General features: G+C 40.7%; 1 protein-coding gene across 1 annotated transcript in view; it reads right to left on the bottom strand.

The window, feature by feature from the left end:
* LARGE1 (LARGE xylosyl- and glucuronyltransferase 1) overlaps positions 1–24127 on the bottom strand; it is a 320530-nt gene that overhangs the window by 287950 nt on the left and 8453 nt on the right. The gene's annotated exons all lie outside the window — the stretch shown is intronic.

Here is a 24127-nt window from a genome sequence, read left to right as displayed (position 1 = left end):
TGGGAAAGAAGATGTGGACTGGGAGAAAGCAGCTTAGGAACACAAAACTCATGAGGCAGTAAAAGGACACATATGTATGCTTACAGATGTCAGCTCCTGCAGCAGAACACAGAAAATTTGCCAGTGAAGTGGTACTTGCTAGCACAAAAGTTGGCTGGGCAATACATCTGCCACTCTTGCTGATCCTGCTAAGCTATTTCAGCCTGGGCACTGACACAGCCACCCATGTGGTCTTACACACCGAATTCCAGAAGCTCAGTTGTGTCTTCACTCTGGGTTTCTACATGTTCTGCAAAAGGCAAATCACTTTCAAACAACACTCAAAAGCTAAAAATGATGTCATTTTGGAAACAGAACTGCTGTTGAAAGGGTGTTACTTCTATATCTGCATATATAGCCAAAGAGCTTGTGTGAATGAGTAATACATGTCCCTCAATCTGTGGCAGACCTGTGCAATTGAAAACTTCCAAAAAGTTTGTCTGTCGAGGAATAAGACGCATCTGCCCATGGCTGCAAAATATAAGAAGCCACTATGTTCAGGCAGTCCTTTGCAAAAAGAATGAAGCACCTATGAAGTTGGCCAACATGAGCTGAAGCTCATAGGGACATAGGAAGCTGAATATACCATGTTAGCTCATTGGTCCATCTAGCTCAATATTGTCTATGCTGACTGGCTTGCCAGGATTTCACACAGCGGTCTTTCTCAACCCTACCAGGAGATGCCAGGAAGTGAACCTGTTGCCAACAAAAGTTGTCCAGGAACTTTCATCCCCTTCTCTTTTCAAGACACAGGGGTTGGGGGCAGAAGCAATGAATTAAAAGTGTACTGATTGGTGAGCCCCCCGAGTGCATGCTCTGCCAAAGCAGGAATAATTGCTAAGGTATTTGCCAAAGAATGATTACTACAAAGCACTGTCAAGAACAAAAAGTGAATTTGTACTACATGAGTGATGGGATTTAAGATCCCAGTTAATATTGGAGCTGGATGAACAAAGTTGTCTTAGCAAAATGAGCCATATTCATTTTCTCTCCTTCTCTACCCCGCAATTATCCAAGATCTGTATGAGTCATAGTATATTATGCACTCAGCCCTCTTCTTGTGCCACCCTTTGCTCACAAACTGTTATCCGGCACTCTGCTATTTTAATACTCATAGTAGTATATCTGTCCTGCAATACTGGCATTATGTTGTGACATGAGTCACTGCAATGCTACATTGGCTTGGGGTTCAGAGCACACTGTCCTAAGAACTTCCTTGCTGGCATAGTACGTTTTGGGGACGGGGCCATAAATATTTGGCCAGAATCATACAGATGGCATGTGGCTGAAGAGCAAATTGAATCCAGCACAGGCTTACTTCATAACCACAAGTTGCATATTTATGCTTCCAAATTTATTGGAGTAGGAGTTCAGTCCTACAGCAATGATTCTCAAACAGTTTAATAATGGGGGAAACACCAGCAGAGATTCATCTTTGTACAGGATTGGCATATTACGATTAGTCACCATAAAAGGTGGTCATGCTTAAGCCTTATTTCCCCAGATTTACACTATCATCAGAATGGCAGCTTGCAAAGGAAGAGTTAGTTCTTTTCCATATTTCAGAAATAGCATGTTTTGGTTTACAGACATTCTCAGCTCGCAATCAGCATTAGAAATTCTATAGAGATGAATGGAAGTCTTAATTATGCTATTGTTCCTTGGGTTATTATTGATCCCTGCATTCCACCTGCCTTCTGTTTTGACTTGGAGAATTTCTAAAATTACATTTCAGAATTCACACATGCACATTTCGCAGCAGCTGTCTTCCTTGCAGCAACTAATGAGCATGCACACATCAGGTTAAAACAAAGTGCAAGAAAGGAAAGTCTCTGAGATCAGATTACTGCATGAGGGTTCATATTTCCAATGTTATATCAATGTGCATGCATAGCTGCCTGAAGCAGCTTTAAAAATGGAAGATTGCTAACTCAAGAGCCATTCCATAAAGAATAACTGGAAAAAAATGGAATCTCAAAATTTGGGGAGAAATTCAGATGGGGAGAATTTTGTGAATATCCATAAGAAAATAATGCTAATACATTTAAAAGGGCGTGTGTGTGTGAAGAAGAAACGCTTGTTCCCTTCACCCTGCCTTCTGCACTCTTTTATCTATTTCTAAGGTCTGGTATGAGAAAAAGTATAATTGTCCTTACTATGGAACACTTCAAAGGATCATAGAGTTGGAAGAGAGCCCTAAAGATCATCAGGCCAACCCCTGCTGATGCCAGGAAATTGTTTCTACAGCATCCCAAATGATGGAAATCTAGCCTCTGTTTACCTAGTGGTCATTTACATACATTACAAGTGGAGTTCACCTTCACTATCTTGAAAATGTACAGTGGTACCTCAGGTTAAGTACTTAATTCGTTCCGGAGGTCGGTTCTTAACCTGAAACTCTTCTTAACCTGAAGCACCACTTTAGCTAATGGGGCCTCCTGCTGCCGCTGCACCGCTGGAGCATGATTTCTGTTCTCAACCTGAAGCAAAGTTCTTAACCCGAGGTAATATTTCTGGGTTAGCAGAGTCTGTAACCTGAAGCATATGTAACCTGAAGCGTATGTAACCCGATGTACCACTGTATTAGAAATAAACAACGCCTTACGGTAACCTGACAAGAAAGGCTCCCACAATTATCTGTTGCCTTTCAATCCACTATTTGAGAATTTTATGTTCAGACTTGCCACAGTGGCATTTGCAGGTGTACCACCAATGCACAAATAAAAACCACACACCATTTTTGTATGGCTTTTGTTTAAAAGAAGTGGTTCAAGTTGAGGCATTTCTTTGACAAGATGCTTCCTTCCATTATCAGTAACCTGGACCACCTGTCTCCCATTAAATCCTATTCATGTACCACACATTACTTAAAATTGATCTCTTTTCCTATTGTGCTTCCTGTGATAAACTTAGCAAGGCTCCATTTACCCAAATAACTCCCTTTCAATGCCAACCAAAAGGAAGGAGACTCATTTGTCATGCAATTCATGCAAAAGGTTTCACCAGGGAAATCATAAAATACTAGTAGGGAAGGCAGAAGAGAAGGAAAAGTTCCCGACTTTCTTCCTCCAATTATGCATATCCTGAGACGACATCATCTTTAAAATAAGTTCTTGAAATGTCTTTGTCTAGCAAATGAAACACTGGAATACTTTTGTTTCATCTCTTATGGAGGAAAATATGGACAGGTTTTAGTGCTCATAAAAACAGCAAAGGAAAAGAGTTACAGATTGATGGTACTGCAAGAAAGGAGATTTCAGTTCTGTTCATGCTTCAGTAATGACTTGCCAGACACATCTGTTTCTCCAAACTTTCACCTACCCCACTAGGGTTGTTAAGCCTCCAGCATCACATATTTTATATCATCTGGTGTACATCAGATTCGGCCCTACAGTTATACAGTCATACCTAGGGTTACGGACACTTCAGGTTGCGCGATTTTGGGTTGTGCACCGCGCCGTACCCAGAAATACCACAACGGTTACTTTTGGGTTTCGGCACTTGCGCATACGCAAAGCACTAAATTGACTTTGCGCATGCCCAAAAGTGCCAAATCGTGACCCGCGCGTGTGCAGACGCGCGGGTTGTGGGTTGTGAATGCTGCGGGTTGTGAATGTGTGAAAATGTGCCTCCCGCACAGATCACGTTCGCAACCCGAGCGTCCACTGTACTAACCATGCTTGCTGGGGCTAATGGTAGTTGTACAGGGTGAGTCTTTTAAAGGAGGCCCCATGGAACATGTGTTCTCTGTATCCAGGGGGCCTCTTTTAAAGGACTCACGCTGTACTTCAGCAATATCTGGGGAGCCAAATGTTCCCCACAACTGCTTGATACTATTGCCCCCACTTACCTCCCCCAAATGAATACCTCCACTTCCCTGGACATTCTACACTAACCATTTATTATGCAGCGCAAAGACCATGCGTGGTTTGTGGCAATTTCATGTGCAGCATATCCATTTTTGCACCAGCTCACACAGTTGCTGCCACCCTCTTGACAATTGTGGTAATGTAACAGTGCCAAAGTTACTATAAGATAGTATGCTAAGACATTCCTATTCAGCAAGGGCAGATTTATGTATTTTAAGCAAACAGATGTATTTGCTATTGTGGCAACCTCATTCAACGAACCCCAAAGTGTATAAAGGGAAGGGACATTTCTGGATTCAAGGAGGCCCTCGAATCATAACTCTCTGAATCATGTCTCTCACACTCCCTGTTTCCACACACTTCATGTCTTAAATGTTCCCTGCAAGAGATGCATAAAAATACATATGTCAAAAACATTATTCAGTTAAAGTGTGACTTTAGCCTCAGTGCTGGCTACATAACAACTTTATAAGGTGTTTATGAGTAGGAGGAACATGGAGGTGGCTTTTAAAAAGATGACATCTGTTGCAAGGTTGGAGCAACGATATGGATATAAATAGAGAAAATGCTTGTGAAAGAGAACCACGTCCTATGTGTATATATGTAGAATGTACAGTAGCATGTGTTACATTCAGACACCATGTAAAATATGCAAAAATCCTTTAAAAATAATGTAAACTGTTTCTCGTGGTGGGGGGATTTTGTTGCAACTGCATTCTCTCTATAGTGCAATAACCTCCTTTGGATTCCCATGATTACATGTTCTCCCCTTCCCAGCATGGTTGCCAGGCAGAAATTGGAAGCTTCTACTTGCATTTTAGGTTTAGCATGTCGTCTGAAGCTTTAACTGTGGCAAAACTTAAGTGTGGTTTGTGGAGACAAGAAAACTTCAAAGCACAGTGTAGAAATTCCCAATCTCCTTAGAGCGAAACACACTCACAACAACTTAAGTGCCAAGATATAGCATACCGGTACTTATTGCCTTGCCTAGATAACATGCTGGTGCAAATATTAACAAAGGGGGGGGGCTATGCCAGGTTGTTGTTCTATAACTCTATTAGGCAGGGACATACTCACAGAGTTTAGCTAGCTTTACATTCCTCATTACATTAACTCTTCGTTCTGCCCTGCTGTCCTTGGGGCTAAGGTCAAGTAAAAAAAAAAATCCAAACAATTTAACATAAAATCTATTAAATTATTGATAGCTAATGTATTGCTCCCTTGTTTCCCCTGTGCCAAATTTTAGACTGTACACTCTTCAGATGACAGACCTATTATCTTGTGCTACGCACAACTGATGACACCAATATTATTTTCTTTAATTACATTTTATACCCTACCTTTCCTCCAGTAAGCTGAAGGTAGCATACATGGCACCTCCTTATTTTATCCTCACAAAAATCCAGAGAGGTACAGTGGTCTCAGGGTGTATAAATGATTCAAGGTCACCCAGGAAGTTTCATGTATGAGTGGGGATTTGAACCTGGGCCTGGGCCAGTGTTACTGGAGAAAGAGATTGTATCATAAGTTCATCAAGCATTTTCAGAGCATGGATCAGAATTTTTCCTTGGTGAAAGACCACATAATCTGCCCCCAAGCATTGCAAAAATCTGGTCTACAAATCTATGTAAGTAACAAGAAAGCCAAGAGACTGAGCATACTGCAGTACAGGATCAGCTTCTTTTAGAAAGATAGAAGTCATTATAAAGGAGGGGGGGGAGAGAAAACGAATGGAAGAAAAACAGAATACCATCCTTACTGAATCTGAAATAGAAGCACAAGGACAGCTTTATTGTAGAAAGAGAAAAGGGACGAAAAAATAGGTGCTCAAGGGTGGAATGGTTCTAAAAGAAATGAGGAGAAAAGTCAGAAATGGGGAAAGGAAACTGGCAAAAGGTTCTGAAAGTCTGAATGGATATATTTTGTACCTTTTGATCTTGAAATTCTTTTTTGAATTTGGTATTTCCAAGCTGTAATTTCTCAGAGCCACTAAGGTAATGGATTCTTTTTTTAAAAAGAAAAAAGAAAAAAAAGTGAACTTATTTCTCAGGTTCCACCATAAGGTGCCACCTTCCCAAAAGTGGATAGAAGAAAATTATTTCCCTTATTTAAACATAGAAGAGCTTGGGATCATTAGAATTCATAGCTGATCAGCAGTAGATCCAGGATACACAGAAGAAAGCACAGTTTCACATGACATATCATTAAATCACAGAACTCGCTATAAGATGGCGCAAGAAGCACTAGGCTTAGATGGCTTTATTAAAAGCTAGACTAGCGTAGCTGACATCATCAGCATCATCCTTTCTTAAATTTGTTAGCTGCTTTATCTTGCCCAGGGCAACTCAAAGTGACTTACAAACAAACACACCCACATAGTAACATTAAAACCAATGAGGAAAAGAAGTACACTAAAACCATCCCACCCATTTTTAAAAGGCCACAGATAGTTAAAGGCCAAAGGCCTGGTTATATAGGAAAGTTTTTGCCTGGCACCTAAAGATATCTGGAGACATTATGTCATGTGCTCCAAATGTTATTGGACTCCAACTCCAATCAGCCCAGCTATCGTAGTCAGGAATGAAGGAATGCATAGTCAACAACATCTGAATGGCACACTGTTGGCTACCCCTAGTCTACATACCAACTTAAAGCCTCAATTTATTGAAGCATTCCATGCTGAACATCAGATCTCTGGAACAAACAGCCAAAGATGGCCATCACCTTTGTGCACTTTCCAGAGTCTAGCTGATAGTGGAGACTCAGTGTTGGAATAGGGAGCTCATTGGGGTGGGGTTGGTAAAGGTAACATGACAGAAGGGTGTAAAATTATGCATGATGTAGAAAAAGTGCAGAGATTTGTTTTTCTTCTCATATAGTGCTATGGCTCTGTGTCTTTCACTTAAGTTGAATGGTAGGAGAAGAGAAAGAACTTCACACAGTACATCATTAAAATATGATATTATCTACTATAAGTTGTAGTGATGGCTACCAACTTGGATAACTTTAGAAAAGGATCCGACAAATTAATGGAGGATCAATGGCTAGTCTATCAACGATCAACCAGTCATGGTGGCCATATTACCTCCTGTATCAGAGTCCCTGAATACTAGTTGTTGGCATTTAGGAAGGGCTTTGGTACTCACGGCTTGCTTACAGGCTTCCCCATAGCCATCAGGTTGGCCACTATGAGAACAGGGTGGTGGACTGACAGGACCTTCTGACTGATGCAGCAAGGCAATTCTAAATATATAAATTACAGTACAGTGCAATGCAGTGCAATGCACGATTCCAGTGTAGCCTTGGAACCAGATTCCATCCTGTCCCCAATTCGAAATTATGAATTATTCTCAAATGAACAGATGTAAAAAAAAAAGTATGTAGCTTTCATTTTGTCTTTTACATTATAAAGATTTTTGATACCTCTGAAACGAGGATATGTCTGATGACTGCAAACTAGTAAGGGACACTTATTGGGACAATCATTTTAATATCACACCCTAGGATTAAAAATAGGTGTGCATGGATACACACAGAGAGAGAGAGAGAATGTGTGTGTTTTAAATACTATACGCCACTGCAAAGTGAATTTCTATCACCTACCCTGTAGGCAGAAGCACTTAAGCGATTAGAATTCACCAAGCAATAATGTCGATTCTTTCCTTGGGCGTTTGCCAACCACCTCTCTTTTCCTCTGGTTAAGGACACTATTAATTTAATAGTCTGCTGCAACAAATGCCTGTATCTGTGCTATTAATAGGCCAAATTGGTAAACATGGGAATTTATAAATGGTGATAAGTAAAAAGGGTTTTTTCCTCACTCATGGGTTTTCACTCCTCTCAGTCTGAACAAGGGAGGGGGTATAAAATCAAGACAGTTTGATGCTTGTGGTTTGAATACTGTCAGACCTGTGGTAAACATCTGCAGTACAATAGTAATGGTGAGTGCACTAGGAGGAGAATCCTAACACAACAAACCACAGGAAAGCAGGAATTTGGGCTAGCAGGGAAATTCCTGTCCACAGAGGTACAGGAGCAAGGCCTGGAATAGGAGCAGGCTGTTGTTCACAGGTCTGGAGATAAGATTGAATGACCAAGATGGCCTAATACTTCCCCACTTTGAAACTGTGGCATCAAGCAAGGAAGCACCACATTATGCCATGGCAGCTGCCTAAAACAGGCATGGCCAAACTGGGCCCTCCATATGTTTTGGGACTACAACTCCCATCATCCCTAGCTAACAGGACCAGTGGTCAGGGATGATGGGAACTGTAGTCCCAAAACATCTGGAGGGCCAAGTTTGGCCATGCCTGGCCTAAAACATAGAAAGAAGGAAGCTTCCTTCTATGAAGGGCCTGTTTTCACTTATGAAAACTATTCCACCTGAAAATCCAATATCCTTGGCACTATGAATTTTCTTTTTATACAGTTTTGTAGCCTTTTCCCAGTGGGGCATCATGGCTAGGGAGGAAATCACTAAAACTCCCCTCATGCTGTGATCACAAGAACAACCCACTTTCCACTTCTTTAAGAACAACAATGGATGTAGTTGTATGGTATGCATTAAGCTGAACTTCAGTTTGACCCAGAGGCTAGGCTCTCTATCCAGGGTAGGGTAGCTGGAACACCAACCCAAGCTGGCAAAAGACATTCTGGGCCATGGAAGCTTCCTGTACCTCCAGGGACAAAGAAAGGAGCAAGGAGCACATCAAACTGCACGTTTGTTGCTTAAGGGGCAGCACAACCCCATCTTGTACAGGATAAATACAACACCGCTGGGCAGATGAACCACTCAACCACAATGCCACCATCTTACTGAGATTAAGCTTCAGTTTACTGGCTCTCTAGTCCATCCTCACAGCCAGATATCAATTTAGCTGCTAAATCTTAGCACTCCCACTGCTTGATCCGAATTTGATGGACTTCAGCTGCCACCTCTACCTGTAAGTTACAGATAGCAACTCATGGTTGTAGCAACCTAGTCTTAAAATGTACATCACCCAGCATGAAAAATGCTTAGAATTGGGTTTGCTAAACATTGCCTATTCTATCTAATCAAGGTGACTTTCATCTTCTTTTCCTTAAACAGCAGCTCTGATCCCACAGGGCAAATGCTTCCAAAAGCGAGGGAATTGTGGGGGGTTTTTCATCAATCTTGATAATGCATGGTAGACCACTGTTTAAAGTGAATAATTCCACTAGGTATGCAATAACCCTTGGGCACACTTGAATAAGCTTTTTAGTCCCCAGTACCAATACCAGTACTGCTACTTAGGTGTGTGTGTGTCTATTGTTACTCTGGAATCACAGTGTAAAATTTGGTATTGGCCAAATAAATCAATATCCAAATAATATTTTTCTTGAAATTTCTAATCCAGGCCTTAATGCTATTAAAGCCAGCATTGGAAGTGTTTGGGATTGCAACCTAAGACTTCGGAAACATAATTATCTGCCTATTGCACAGAGGATACACAAATACGTTATCTTTCTTTAATCGGTTATTGTGCAGAATTGGTTAATAAAATTTCACCCCACCATGGGTATAAACATCTTATGAGTTCAGATTCTAAGCTATAACATCTAGTGCACAAAACAAAAGTGAAGCTGCACTATTTGCATTTAATCCAATTCACACTACCAATTCTAAACTTTATGTGGAAGCAAGTCCCATTGATTTAATGGAACCTGGTTCTGAGTCAATGCACTCAGAATGCATATAGCCTTAAGCATCATTGAGTTGAACAAGACTATTGGCCAAACCCTAAGATTTACAGCACAAGTGAATGAACGCTTAGGGAAAGGAGTAGTGAGTGCAATTCCAATCCATCACCACAGACCATGTCAATATACAGTACCTGGGCAGATAACCCAGTACATACATTTACAATGGAGGTAACCAGTCTTCCGCTTAAATCCTAAACTCTGGAGCTTTCTGGCTTGTGAACTTGGCTGGCCAGCTAATTTTCTGTAGTCTTGGGATTATCTCGTTTCAGACAAAAGAACAAAGGAATCAGTAATCAACTAATAAACTGCAGTGCCATATCCAGCTCCTATGACAACCAAAATAGAGGTATGCTAAGACTCACCTCCAGTTTATAATAAAAGATTTCATTTCCCATGGTATGTTTGCAACACACAATATTATAGGGCACACATCTGTCATTTCAAACAGGACAGTATATAGCCATAATAATAAAAGGTAAAACAGAACAAAAAGCTCCCACTCTTTATGAATGACTTGAGTTCCCATTTGGGTTTATTATTTCCACAGTACCCAAAAAAAGTCTTTGGCTTGGTTGTGAGTTATTTCTTTTTTTAACGCCTACTGGCATTAATCACATACAGTACCATGTACTGTCACTATGTTAGAACACCAGCTCTTCTCTGAACTAATTATGTACATTGTACTCTGCTACAGTTCATTTACATTGTGCAATCTAATTCATAGCATAACTAATCCCATATATATGTAACAGAACTTGGTTAATCTGTGGCTGCCCAATCAAAACCTACTGCAACTCCATTTCAATCATTTCCCCCTAGTCTTGATCCTTGAAATGCACATCTTTTCCCCAGGGGGGAAAAATTCTTTTCGTTTCCAAGTGTAAAAAGTATCAACTCTAAGGAGTGCACCTTTGATTTTGGATGAATGCCTTCTTATTGGAAGGAGACATGCTAGAGAAATGACTCATACAGAGAAAGCAATGGACAGCCTCCTCTCTAGAGGAAAAGAAGGTTCCCTTGTCATTTTATTTGCGCTAAACAAACATATTGTTGTGGGCTTCCTTTCTCAAATGAATGTGAGAACTAAGGGTGTGTTCACATTACCACTTTAGAATGCAGTGAAATTGCCCCCTCTCCCCACCCCCGGTATATTTCACAGTTCTTTCACCCCAGCTATTCACACCTTTGTTAATGTCAGATTCATTTTTGATCTGAAATGAATTCTGCACGCCAGGGCATTGACTGGGTGGGACATTGGACATCTTTACCCTAAGGTAAGGTGTTGGCTAGAGATGAATTGGAAACAGTTTAAGGAGTCGAATCGGTGTGAATCTGATGTGAGAAACAACAAATTAAAGAATAGAATTTTATAACAAAGTATGGGATACTTACGCATTTGGGGTAATGTCGTGTGAACACAGATTAAAAACCCACTGCTAGAAATGCAGCGAGTGTACAGTAAGTGGAAGTGTGAACACAGCTTAAAGTCAAATTAAGATAAAATGGAAGCAGTGTGGAAAGTGAAGACAGTGTTACATACACTAACCTCTCGTAACCCACTAGGGGATGGTGCTTTCAAACCTGTAACTAATTGCTGATCTCTATGCTGCTTCTGCATGCAAAACAAATGTTATTACTTCAGTATTCACACTGACAGCTCCAATTAATAGTGCAACAGAAAATTCTTGGCAGAGGGAGCATTCTGGCTGAAGATAATAATGCAGCAATATTAGCCTATAACACTGTTAGATTCAGAACCTTGTCCAAATCAGTGGTTTTGAATCTTCTTTTGTTTTTAAAAAAATCACATAAAATTAGCAATAAGCAGGTTCCCCTAAGAATCAAAATTCAGAAGAATTTTAAAAAGCTTGTATTCACGCCCCCTCACCAAGAATTCTCTCCCAGCTCAGAATGTGTGCACGCATATTGTACCAGCCCCTGCAAACAACATTTTGGTTTCATCTTCTCTGAACCCACACCAGACTCCATTAGCTATGGTGAAGAGCTGCTTTGAAAGTTAAACACAGCAATCATACAGAGTTTCACTGAGAGGAGTTAATATTAAATAACTTCGGAGCTTACACCTACACAGAAGACCACACTTTGGGCATCTGTGCTGCTAAAGGTTGGTCTGATATACATTCTAAGTTAGAGGAAAAGCTTCTGGGGGAAACAATGTTCTATTTATAATACAGCCAAGCACACTACAAGCTGGACAAATTCATACACCAATTATAGGCTTCAAAAACACCAGTAATATAAATCTGTATGTCTACCTGAGAAACAGTTTTTCCTGTCAACTAAATCCTGAGTAACAGATTTATAGTTTGCAGTTCTGCATGAAAATTTCATAAGCTAAACATTTTCAAGCCACCTTTCATAATGCAGAAGCATATTGGGGGAAAGGGTAGCCTAGGACCTTTTCCCTGGCAGGTAAGTCTAAGAGTATAGAGAAAATCTAATGCAGGGAAACATTCAGAAATTCTATGCACTACCTGATATCTCATATGGTACAGCCCTTCAACAGATATATCTCTGGGGGCTTCTGCTCATGCATTCATGTATTCAATAAGTGTCAAGTATACTAGAAATCAGCCCTGAGTGCTCACTGGAAGGACAGATCATGAAGCTGAGGCTCCAATACTTTGGCCGCCTCATGAGAAGAGAAGACTCCCTGGAAAAGTCCCTGATGTTGGGAAAGATGGAGGGCACAAGGAGAAGGGGACGACAGAGGACGAGATGGTTGGATAGTGTTCTCGAAGCTACGAGCATGAGTTTGACCAAACTGTGGGAGGCAGTGGAAGACAGAAGTGCCTGGCATGCTCTGGTCCATGGGGTCACGAAGAGTCGGACACGACTAAACAACAACAACAACATACTAGAAGGAGCTGAGTTTAAGTCATACCCATAAATTCAATGTGGTACCAAGCCTCACACTCCTTTCTAGCCTCAGTTCTTCATTTGTAAAGAGGAAATAATTATGACATATGAATCTATATCATTATTACAAAGACAAACAAAAGGCTAAACTCTTCACACATTAGAAATTATGTGCTACTACTAAGTTAACCACCAATGAAGCTTCAAATGAATTAGAAGTCCCTTGTCCTGGGAAAACAGCACAAGGAAAATTCTTTAACAAGTATCTAAATTGCTGTTTCATGGAGGCATCATATTTATGCTCAGTTGAAAAAAATGTAGCCGAACAGTTCAAAGTAGGCAAAATATTATGAATTCTTGTTTAATGCAAGCATTAAGAAAGTTACACTGACTGGAGTCTGGTTATCCATTACAGCACACTGTTAATTACCAACTTCCATTCTGTTTTAAGAGGTATCAGGTTGAAGGAAGAAATGGGATAGCCTTTCAGGGATATTTCCTGATATAGTGCTTACTAGTTTAGTACAGACACATGAATTCTCACCTCAAGGAGGAATCTTCGAGTGCCAAGCAGTGAACTGACAGCTCCCCACCCCACCCCACCGACACCTTTACAAATTATCTTGATCAACAAACACATTTTTGTCCCTGAGAGCATGCATTTGGCTGCCTTTTCAGCCAGGCCTGGAATCAAAGTGCAGGGTGTACCATTAAATCTAAATGTGAATTTTCAAGAAGTTGCATTCCAATTCTCTCAGAGTAAGCTTTCTTCTGATGCATGCATTTTGCTACCTTGCTTTCAACTAGCTGTTGGGCAATGTTACCACAGAAGATTAACAACTGGCAGATACACTACTATGTACAATCATACTGTATTGAGCTACAGGAAAGATGTTGTTTTGTTTGGAAGCCAATACTACCATAATCAAATTTACAATGTTAATGTTGGTGGATGCCATCTTCCAAAAACTTAAAACTCATAATCAACCAAACAACATACCACAAGCTTAGAGAAAAATCTAGACTGCAGCAGAGTCACTTGTCATTTTGTTCAATCCTGCAAGCTATGGTTTGTGCTTACTTGGAAAAAACTGGGCTCAAACAATGGTTTCCAGCCTTGATTTTCAAGCCTTGCACAAACCATGGTTTGTGCTTTCATCCAAATGGCTTACCTCAAACCAGGAAAATGAGGGTTAAACTGCGACACGCAAGGGAAGTGTGTTATTCTGATGGTTCAGCCAGGCTCATTTACATAGGACCAAACCATGATTTGGCTTCATGTTGGAACCCCTTCATCTCACCCAAATACCACTCAATCAAGTTTAAATGAACATAGAGATGTATCCATTGCTGAAAAGAATAGCTTCAGTGTTCTCTTAACAATGAAGAGTCAATTACAAATTATTGGCTTTATTGTGGTTAGAACTAAAATTATTCAAATTGCAGCTAAGTACCATATTTTTCGCTCTATAAGACACACCAGACCACAAGACGCACCTAGTTTTTGGAGGAGGAAAACAAGAGGAAAAAAATTCTGAATCCCAGAAGCCAGAACAGCAAGAGGGATCGCTGCGCAGCAAAAGCAGCGATCCCTCTTGGTGTTCTGGCTTCTGGGATAGCTGTGCAGCCTGCATTCGCTCCATAAGACGCACACACATTTCCCCTTACTTTTTAGGAGGGAAAAAGTGAGTCTTATAGAGCATAAAATACGGTACTTAGAGCCTACAGAACAGGCTAAACTATAAACAATGCAGACTAAACAGGCTAAACAATAAACTGCCTTCCAACTTTAAAAAGTAGATGAAATTGATGTAAAAGAAAATACTAATTATATTTTTAAATACTTGCAAAGCCTTCAGCACTTTGCCAATTTATTATACAGACAACAGAAAAAGAGATGGGAGGAAAGAAACAAAGTACTTTAGAACATTTGACACAGAGTCCATATGGCAAGTGTTGCATTCCAGATGCTACTCCCTGCATTTGTCATTTTCCAGATACTCTTTGCAATTGCCTCTGGAGGGAAAACATGATATTGCACAACTCCCACTTGAACACTTTACACACATCCAGAAAACCAAGCACTTTATGGACAGACTGTAGATACTATCCTACGACTGCAAGAAATAAATGAGAAATTAGGACATCATCAGAAATCAAGCTTGGATTCAAGCATACATGTGCCATGCACACCTAAATCACTGTTTCTTAATGCTCCTGGCTGATAGTGACCCTTCCCTGCATGAAAACGTATAACCAAATTGTCTATGAAAATATACAGTCAAAAGTCGCTTATGAAAATATAATGTGCAGTCCTCTGCATGCTTATTCAGGAATGGCTACCACCAATTCCAGGGCTAACTCACTCACTCTAAAGTAAGTGTGGATAGGTTTGCACGGCATGCTGCGTTTCAGAGGTGTAAGAGGTGCAGAAAAGAAGTGAAAAAATAAACCCTCTGCAAGGTTTAGGAGTAAGAGAGAAGAAGGAAACCTGTATCTGAATCCCTGCAGCAATCCAAATGCCATGCAAAGTCTGGGGGATGAGATTGCACTCCATTTGTTACTGATAACATTGGATAGACCAGTATGTGAAAGAGCCAGAAATCATGTTCACATGCATGGTCAAGGCAATGTTCTAAGCAAGTCAAACTTTTTAGGTCACCTTTGCTCCAAACACATGGGGAGTTGGAAGAAGGCATGGTGCTTAATCAAAGATCACCTGGGCTTAGATGAGACTGATTTTTCCCCTGACCTCAACCCCTCATTTTAGACACATCCATCCCACTTGCATCTAAATGAATGCCTGAGATTCCAATAGGTAGACATAGCAGGGACTAGTACCTCTCTTATTTATTTAATAGGATTTTGTATCTGGGCAAAAACTGCACCCTGTATTCCAGTAAGGAGCTGCCTTTTATCCAATTTCCGTATGCACGCGCACACACACTCGTGTGTACTTGTGTGTGTATACATCCACACACTTATTAGAAGGCAATAAAATTCAATGTACGTGTTCAAATCCTGCCAAAATTTGCACCTGCCCTTTCCAACAAACAACAACAGTAGCAGTGGCATTTAAAGTGGTACTTCAAAGTGTGTTCAAACTATTTTGCACACATAATTTCAGTGAACTCTTACAAATAGTCTAGTAAAGTAGGCTAGTATTATTTTCATGCAAAAGGAGGAGGGTGTTGAATCTGACAGAATGCTGGCTTTCCAAGACTGCCTAGTGAGTTCCTGGCTGTGAGATCTGAACTGAGAAAACATTGTGGCTCAGTGATCAGGCATTTTTGGTGACTATTCTATAGCACCTCTTGAACTTCAATCTAAATCAAGTTAGACTAGATTCCACATGAACAAGCAATTAGAAATTCAAGTCCTTTAACATGGGGACCAGATGTTGTCTACCATCATCTGGGGGCAAGGCTCATCTTCAGACCACCTCCAGTCTGCCCCACAGAACCCTGAGTGATCCGTGAGAGAGCCTGTTGAGGAGATATAGAAGAGTTTGACAGCTGTCAAAATTAGCTGTCAAGAAGGAAAAAGAGAACTTTGTTTCTGCTGTCTCTGCTGGATATATTTGTTGCAATTTGGTTATATTTTGTTGAAAACAAGGAAGAACTGATACAAACTAACTTGACTTTTGGATTTGAACTGGAAAGAATACTAAGTTACCAAAATCCCTCTAGAGGGGGATCTGGGACATTACAAGAATGGCTGGAGGAGGGAAAATTCAAGCTGGGTTGGACAGAGTTTTTGTTCTCTTGGGAAAGCTACAAGGCCAAATGGATGTTTTGGCTACAAATGTTGCAACTCTGAACTTAACAGTAAATAATATCATTGAATTTGATAAGGATTTGACTCAGGAAGCCCATGCAGCTGGACAAAAAGAGAAACTTGAGAGTTTTGAGAGTGTGGAGAAGGAGACATATGTTGTTTCTGAGGAAAAGGAAGGAGGAACTGTAATTTTGCAGATGACAAAGGAGAGCCAGAGGCCTGATATGATGGTTATAAAGGAAAATAAGTACTGGATGATCAAAATCTGGTTTGAATTGGAGATTGAAGAATGGAGAGATCTCCTTATGTGGAGATCTGAAGACCTACGGATTACAAATTTGATTAAGGTGGAAGTTGGAGCTTTCGGGACAATTGGATTTAAAAGGAGTAAGAAACAAGATTCGGGCTCCACTTTTAAGTATGGAGGTCTGGCTGGAAGAAACATGGACCTTATTGGGACAGAGCTTCTCCGAGATCTGGTGTTTAATACTAAGGACTATCAAAAAAAACCGGCAGAGAGGAATTGAGAGAGAATTAAGAGCCTCTGACGTGAGGTCTCCAGGCTGATAGTAGATTAAGACTGATGGACATCTGTTGGGGATCGAAACCGGGAAAGGGGGTGGTGGGGTTTGGGAATCCAAAGGGTGTACAATTATAATCTGTTTTTTATTTTGTTTTGTTATTAGTATGAAAATTGGGGAATTTGTGGAAGGGAATTTGGGTCGACTTTAGAATAAGCACTGATGTACAAATATTGATGTTTATAAGCTAAAATTGGTTTGTTTTTTTAAAATGAATTAAATATAAAAAGGTTAAAAATTGGGGATAAGAACTTGTTGAACTAACAATTTGAATTGGAATATAAGAAGGGGAGGTGTGGGGAAGTCAGGGAAATATGTTATTGAAAATACGGATTGTAAACTTGATGTGTTTTTAATTTTTTTTTGTTTTTTCTTTTTTGATTTTTTTATTAAGATGGAAAAATTTAATAAATATTTAATAATAAAAAAAACAGAACCCTTTTTTAAAAAATCAGGTCCACAGCCTCTCCTCAGGTCCACTCTCTCTTCTGGCAGTTGTGTAGCCCTCCTCACTGCCCAGTTCTCTCTTCACCTTTAGGAATATGATGCCTCTTCACTCTGCCTTCATAAAACAGTTATTAAAGGAGGGTTCTGTGGCAGAGAAATGACACTTATTTCAGAAAACCAAGTATATTTACTGCAGAGAGTTCTGCCAGGTACCCGCTGTCTTCTACAAGAGAATGGTTTTTCATTGTTACTGATATTTTTAGTTATTTCAGAGTTATTGAATTTCTATAACACCTCTTGCTGATATCAAGGTGTTTTACAGCTTAACAAATGCCATATGAAGGAGGAAAGAGCTAGGATTCAAAGACAGCTAGACTGCAATGTAGTACTGCTCTGTTCAGTTGAATATCCTTTAAGTGCTAATTCCACTCACACAGAGTAACTAACAGGCCTCACTAAGAGTCCATTCAAAACCACTCCCTTGGGCTCCTCACCTGTTTTGAATCCAGACTCAAAATGGGTTTGCGATTATATGGACAAGGAAAGATGGTGATTCTGCAGCCTGCTGCTCAAAAAGAAAAATGCATCTGTTTCCTTAATTTTTAGCAAATGCAGAAAGCTAGTTAAAAGTTTCCCAAACAACCATGTTGTTTGGAGTGTCAAAAGAAACTGATGAAGTGTGGAGTTCGTGGGTGATTTAAAAATTGTTGGCTAGCTGGGATGGGGGTGGATCTGAGTCTCACAGGTTTATCTGATAGGTTAACTTGGATCAATTAGCACAATTTATGTGGGGTCTGAAAGCACATGAGGCCACTAAGCAAGTCTAGGTCTGGTGACTACATGGATGGTGTCTGAGAACCACATCTATGCCACACCTGGGTTCCATGCTAGAAGGCAGGAAGGATATGAGTTATATATATATAATCAATATGAATTCAGTGCCAGTCTACAATGAAGAGGTAGACATGATGTACAGCACATACATTTTTTAAGTAAACAAATACGAATTACGTAGAAACTTTGAAACAATAGATTAAGGCTCCAACATTATAACTCCTACCAAACTGAATAGAACCTTCTTTTGAGTAGCATGCATTGGATTGAACTACACAAACAATTTAAGTGTGAACAACAGGTGCTCTTGGTGCTTCAATTTATTACTTGCTCTTCACCCTAAGGTCCCAGGGTGGGTTACAACAATTTCAAATACAACATTAACAACAATTTCGAAACTTAGAATTACAAGAAAAAATGTAATCACAAAAATAGGGTGGGTTCCGGAAATATGCACCTTATATATACTACAGTTTATATATGCCACAGCAAGCATAGCCAGTGGCCAAGGATTATGGGAGTTGTAGTTCAGCAACATCTGGAGAGCCAAAGGTTCCTCACAGCTAACAGTAAAAAAGAAAGGCAGCCTTCTTTTAAAAGGGCATTCCGTGTTTGTGCCACCACAACAAAGAAGGCACCTGCACCAAATTCCTCTAAGCAACATAACACAAAGCAAAGCCTCATCTCTTCCTAGAGAAATGTCAAGGAGTCTCTTTCATATATCAGCTTTTACCACACAGCGAACCATTTGTGTGTAGCATTTCACCAAAGACTGGACAAGGTTCACAATGCCACAGCAAAACATCCAGAATGAATGCTTTAAAGTGAAGGGATGCCCAGGATTCGCCACATGGATTGATTCCATTTCCTGACTGCTGTTGTTGGCATCTGTCTTAGGAGTACACCTTTGGGGGTGAAGTCAAACAGTTGAAAGGTTGCAGCACCTGCTATGGCTGTAGAGACTGATACGGAAGAGGCATGTTTTGATGCAGCTGAGGCAAATGAAGGTGTCTGGTTGTTCTGCTGCAGATGCACCATGGCGTTTCTTTTCTCTGCGCTCCTCCCAGCAGTCATTGCTCCTCTGGTCATTGCTATATATGAATGGCCTGGCTGTCTCCAGGCACTGCAGTCATCTGTAAAGGATTCCCACATGGCGGGGTTGACGTTGCCAGCCTTCATGTCATGTCTGCAGAGTTTGTTCTGCCAACAGGCCTAGTGCCTGAAGCCAGCTCCCTGTAGAGTATGTCTTTGGGGATCCTGCCATCTTCCATTCTGTGGACAGGACCAAGCCCATGTAGATGTGTAAAGCCAAGCTTCAGAAAGAGCTACAGAAGGAAACCACAAGTTTAAGCCAAATTCTCTGCCCAAGGCAGAAGATTCAAATCATTAAGATGACCCAGAAGAGAAAGCAAGGGATGCCAAAATGCAGCATGCCAAAGGCATGTGCAAGGAAACAAAATCATTTTATGGGTGATAGTAGGTAAGACACACACAGAAGATCAAGCTGCAATTGCACACAGATAATATAATTAGCACAGGCATTAGAAACATACTTGGAAAAGTGCTGTGCAGACAGCTTGGCTATGGGAATACAATTTAAGATGCTGAGGGCATAGGACATATCCCAGTTTACACTTGTGACACATGAGCCAAATGGCTTAGTGAAATGTACAGACAAAATAAGCAATCTCCTCACACGTCTCAAGATTTCTGAGACCCCTGGAAGCAACAGAAAGACTGTGCAATGAAGGCAGTCTCCATGTCACATATCATTCAATAAGTTATGACCAACAGGTGGAGCAACAGTCAACCTGTGAAGGCTGTTTCTAGCAATCACAACATAATTATGGCCTTGAAATGTTTTGTGGTTTTTTTTAAGAGGGAAAAAGCTGGTTATCATACCTGGCTTTCCACTTTCATTGTACAAGGTGGCTTACAAATAATAAAAGTCAAATGAATACACTGTCAGTGTATGAAGCCCATAAGTGTAAATCCAGAATCCAATGGGTAGGGAGAGAGGGAGCCACCACAACAGAACAGCAATAATGCCACCATTCATTAAAGCAGGCATGGGCAACCTCGGCCCTCCAGATGTTTTGGGACTACAACTCCCATTATCCCTAGCTAGCAGGACCAGTGGTCAGGGTTGATGGGAATTGTAGTCCCAAAACATCTGGAGGCCCGAGTCTGACCATGCCTGCATTAAAGGCTCCAGAGAATAAAGCATACTTCACAACACTTACAACTTATTTCTTTGTCTGTCTGCCATTGCTACCTCCCATTCTTTCCCCAGGCAGAAGTAGAGGGCAGCACATCATAAACAAACAAATATAAAAATAAAACAATGATCAACATCACCACCAATCAGTAGCAGTAAAAATACAAAGTTGTTTATAATCTGAAAGCCTAGACAAGAAAACAATGACAGCAGCAAGCCACTGTTTCTGCAATGGGCAAGCACCTTCTAAGCAATTTCTGTGAAAGGAGAGAGTGTGTGGTGTGTGTGGCCACCTTGAATATTTTTCCTGGTACTGAAGAATGCTCCCTGCTATTATACAGCAACAGCATCATTTTGTGTATGTGTTGTGTGTTCTCCACAATTAGGATTAGCAAGACATGGTTACTTCCATGGTAAGCCTAAGGTTGTTGGGGCTGGTTGTGTCTTTAATTTTGTGCTATGCCATGCACCCCTTGGCAACTATTTTGCAGTATGCCCCCCACAGCTATTTTGTGATTGGTGTCCATGGCATTTTCTCAAAATTCAAAATGTGCCGACTGTTCCAAAAAAGGTTGGTGGCCCGTGGCCTAGATCTCTCTTACATATATGATCTCACCAGCCAAATACTTAGGCAGCACTACTTTAGCTAGCTAACTATTTTATTCACCAGCAAGAATGTGTCTTTATCCAAGGACTTGAATTCATAAAATATTGATCAATGGGCATGGACACAAATAGATCCTAAGAAGGAAGAACAGAGGAACATGCAAGAGTAAGGAAAACGAGAGAAGTGAAGCTGTTAGAAGTTGTTGGGTGAAGACGGAAGGTGTTTGCATCTAGCCTATGATAGTGATTTTGCTTATCATGTAAGTGCAACACATAGAAGTCGCCAGAAACATATTAAATCCTCTGAAGCTATGAAATAATGCATGATTGAAGTCACAGCAGGGGAGCCAACTGCCCCCCCTCCTAAAAAGCATTAGCCCTAGAACAAGTGCGTTTTTGGATTACAAGGTTATGGCTAAAAAGAGAAAAACATTTTAATTTGCCACACAGTCGTGAAGGGAGGAAGGAAAGGATGCTTACATTCATTATTTCCTTTCAAGAACACAGTGGAGAATCAACGCCTCCAGATCAGATTCCCCATTCAAATGCACCAACATAAAGACCAAACATCCACCACAGATCCACCTTATATAGCCAAACTAAGAAAAGTTGTGTGTTCCACTACCACTCAAACAAAACAGGATCTGATGTGGTTCTAATTCAATGAAGTTGTCTACTCAAATTCAGCTTGATTATTCCAAACCTGGTACTGCACATATAGCACACTGTTAGAAATATAACCCTATCCGCACCCAAAAGCAATCAGAATGAGAATGTCTTTCACCACTTCCATGAGATGCTCAGTGTCAAATTGACCTACAGGCTGTACTGTGTATTAAACTTTATTTATAGCCATCTTGCCTCTAAAACCAGCAAAGCGTAAATTGTTACACCTTCTATCCTATACTATCCCTTGCTCCTGAACAGACATTGAAAAGATTCCTATCTTTCTCTAGCTTCCTCTATGTTCTCAATTTGAGCTCTCCTATCAGGGGGAGAGAGAAAAAATCTGAGCCTTTAGGTAGTGAAATGTGTTTGACTTACTCTGGCCTGTCACACAACACACAGATATGAACTTTCTCCAAGAGAAGGAAATTATACAGCTGAGGGCCATCTACTGTAAACACCTTTTAATATTATTATTCACATAGTTCCCACTCTTAAGCGATTGTCCTCATTATCAACAAGCGCAAGCCAGTAGACAAGCCAGACTAACAGTCATCAAAACTAATAGGGCAAGACTGAGCCTCCAACACATCACACTCTGGCACTGTTTTATGAAAGGTGAGATTCCAAAGCCCAGCTGAATTTAAATGATTTTGTCCTCAAAGCAGGTGGCAGGTTCATCACAGCAGGTTGACAATGTTTCAGTGGAGACAAGGCCGATTCGCCTGCCTATTTACCACCAGAAGTACTCTGTGGGATGGCACTTTGCAGACACAATGGCAACTAAGCAGAAATATTTCTTCAGAGTACAACTGCTATCATATAATCTTCAGGAATGGGCTATATTCAGGGTTGCACAGATGCTGCTAGAGCAGAGGAAATCTGTAGAATATGGTATTGTGCATAGAATTCAGCTTCCTGGGGTTCTTAACTTTGCTTATTAGGTTTTTTCTTTTTTTTTTCTTTTAAAGATTCTAAGCCATTGTGATTGCAGAGATCAGGTTAAAAATGTGAAATGTCATCTACTGAAATATCAGAAGCCAGAGTTGGGGAGCTAGATTTCTAGGAGTTAGAAGGAAAGATTTATTCAGGTTGCAAAACTGATTTTCTAATGGTGCAGCATCTGCATTCTCTCAATACAGGTTTTTTTCTCTTTTTTTAAGCATAAAGAACACAAAGCCCAGGCTGTACTTTCGTTACCTGATTCTGGCTATCTCCCTTCCACTTACTTTTGCTTCAGGCCCCTTGTGAACCAGAGCCACTTATTTCTATAAGACATTTCTAAGCAGTGCACGTAAAAACAATATATAGAAAATGGAGCAAGAAAACAAGAAAAATGTACCATAAAACCAAACACTACCTTAATAATGCCTGGTGGTACAAGAAAGTCATAGTCACGCACTTGACCTTGTGCTGGGAGGATGCCTGAGGACAGTCATTGTCACAGCGGCTACAGTCAAGCCACTATTCCACAGGCTATGAAGCCATTGAGAGAATTTATCAAGGCTAGTGGGCAGACCCCACCTAAACTCCAGGGCCTGGAGAATGCTGGGATCCTGTTGACTCCATGTGGGATACCATCCAAATCAAGTAAGATGAATCAGTGATAGGAAAGAGAGGTGATGAGAAAGCAAATGAAGGGCATAAGAATGTAAGACCAAGCTGGATCAGGCCTGTGTCCCATCTATACCAGCATCCTGTTCTCACAGTGACCAACCATATGGCCAAGCAAAACATCCTGCAGTTTCCAGGAACTAGTATTCAGAAGCATACTGTTTCCGACAGCAGAGGAAGAACATATCTAGCATGGCTAGGAGCCACTGGTATCCTTCTCCTCCATGAATTTGTCCAATCCTCTTTTAAAACCATCCAGGGTTGGTGGCTATCACTGCTCTGGTGAGAGTTTAAGTATGCACTGTGTGAAGAAGTGCTTTATTTTGTCTGACTTCAATCTCCATATATTCAGCTTCGCAGTGCAGTGCAGTGATTAGCATACTGACTAGATCCAGTGAGATCTGGGTTCAGATCTGCCTTCAGCCACAAAGCTCATTTGATGAGCTGAGAGCGCACTGTCTCACCTACATCACAAGGTTGCTGGGAATATAAAATAAGAGAAAGGGTTGTGTATGCCACCCTAAGTGACTTGAAGGGCATGAGATAAAAGCAATAAATAAGAATAAGAGTTTAACCTGTGGCATTGTGCAGGTATGTAGTGCCATCTGTGAATTATTTTAAAAAGTATTTTCTCTCATTGACTTAAAGAGTCTCCCCCCAATAAGTTTTGGGCCAGCCTGCATGATCAATTTGCCAGTGCAAGCTTTCGAGCACTGGAGTTATGTATGAAAAAGCCATCTCTGGGAAACTGGAGGCAATGCTTTAAGTGAACAGAGACAAATCACTGCCTTCTATCCTTCTGTGCCCATGTATGAGCTATGAAGGAGCTGAAGCAGCTGGTGGACCTTGGAGAGCTTATCAGCATGAGTCAT

Source organism: Podarcis filfolensis (genome assembly GCF_964270895.1).
Source record: "Podarcis filfolensis genome assembly, chromosome: 10".
NCBI classification, from domain to species: domain Eukaryota; kingdom Metazoa; phylum Chordata; class Lepidosauria; order Squamata; family Lacertidae; genus Podarcis; species Podarcis filfolensis.
This window is presented reverse-complemented; position numbering and strand designations above follow the sequence as displayed.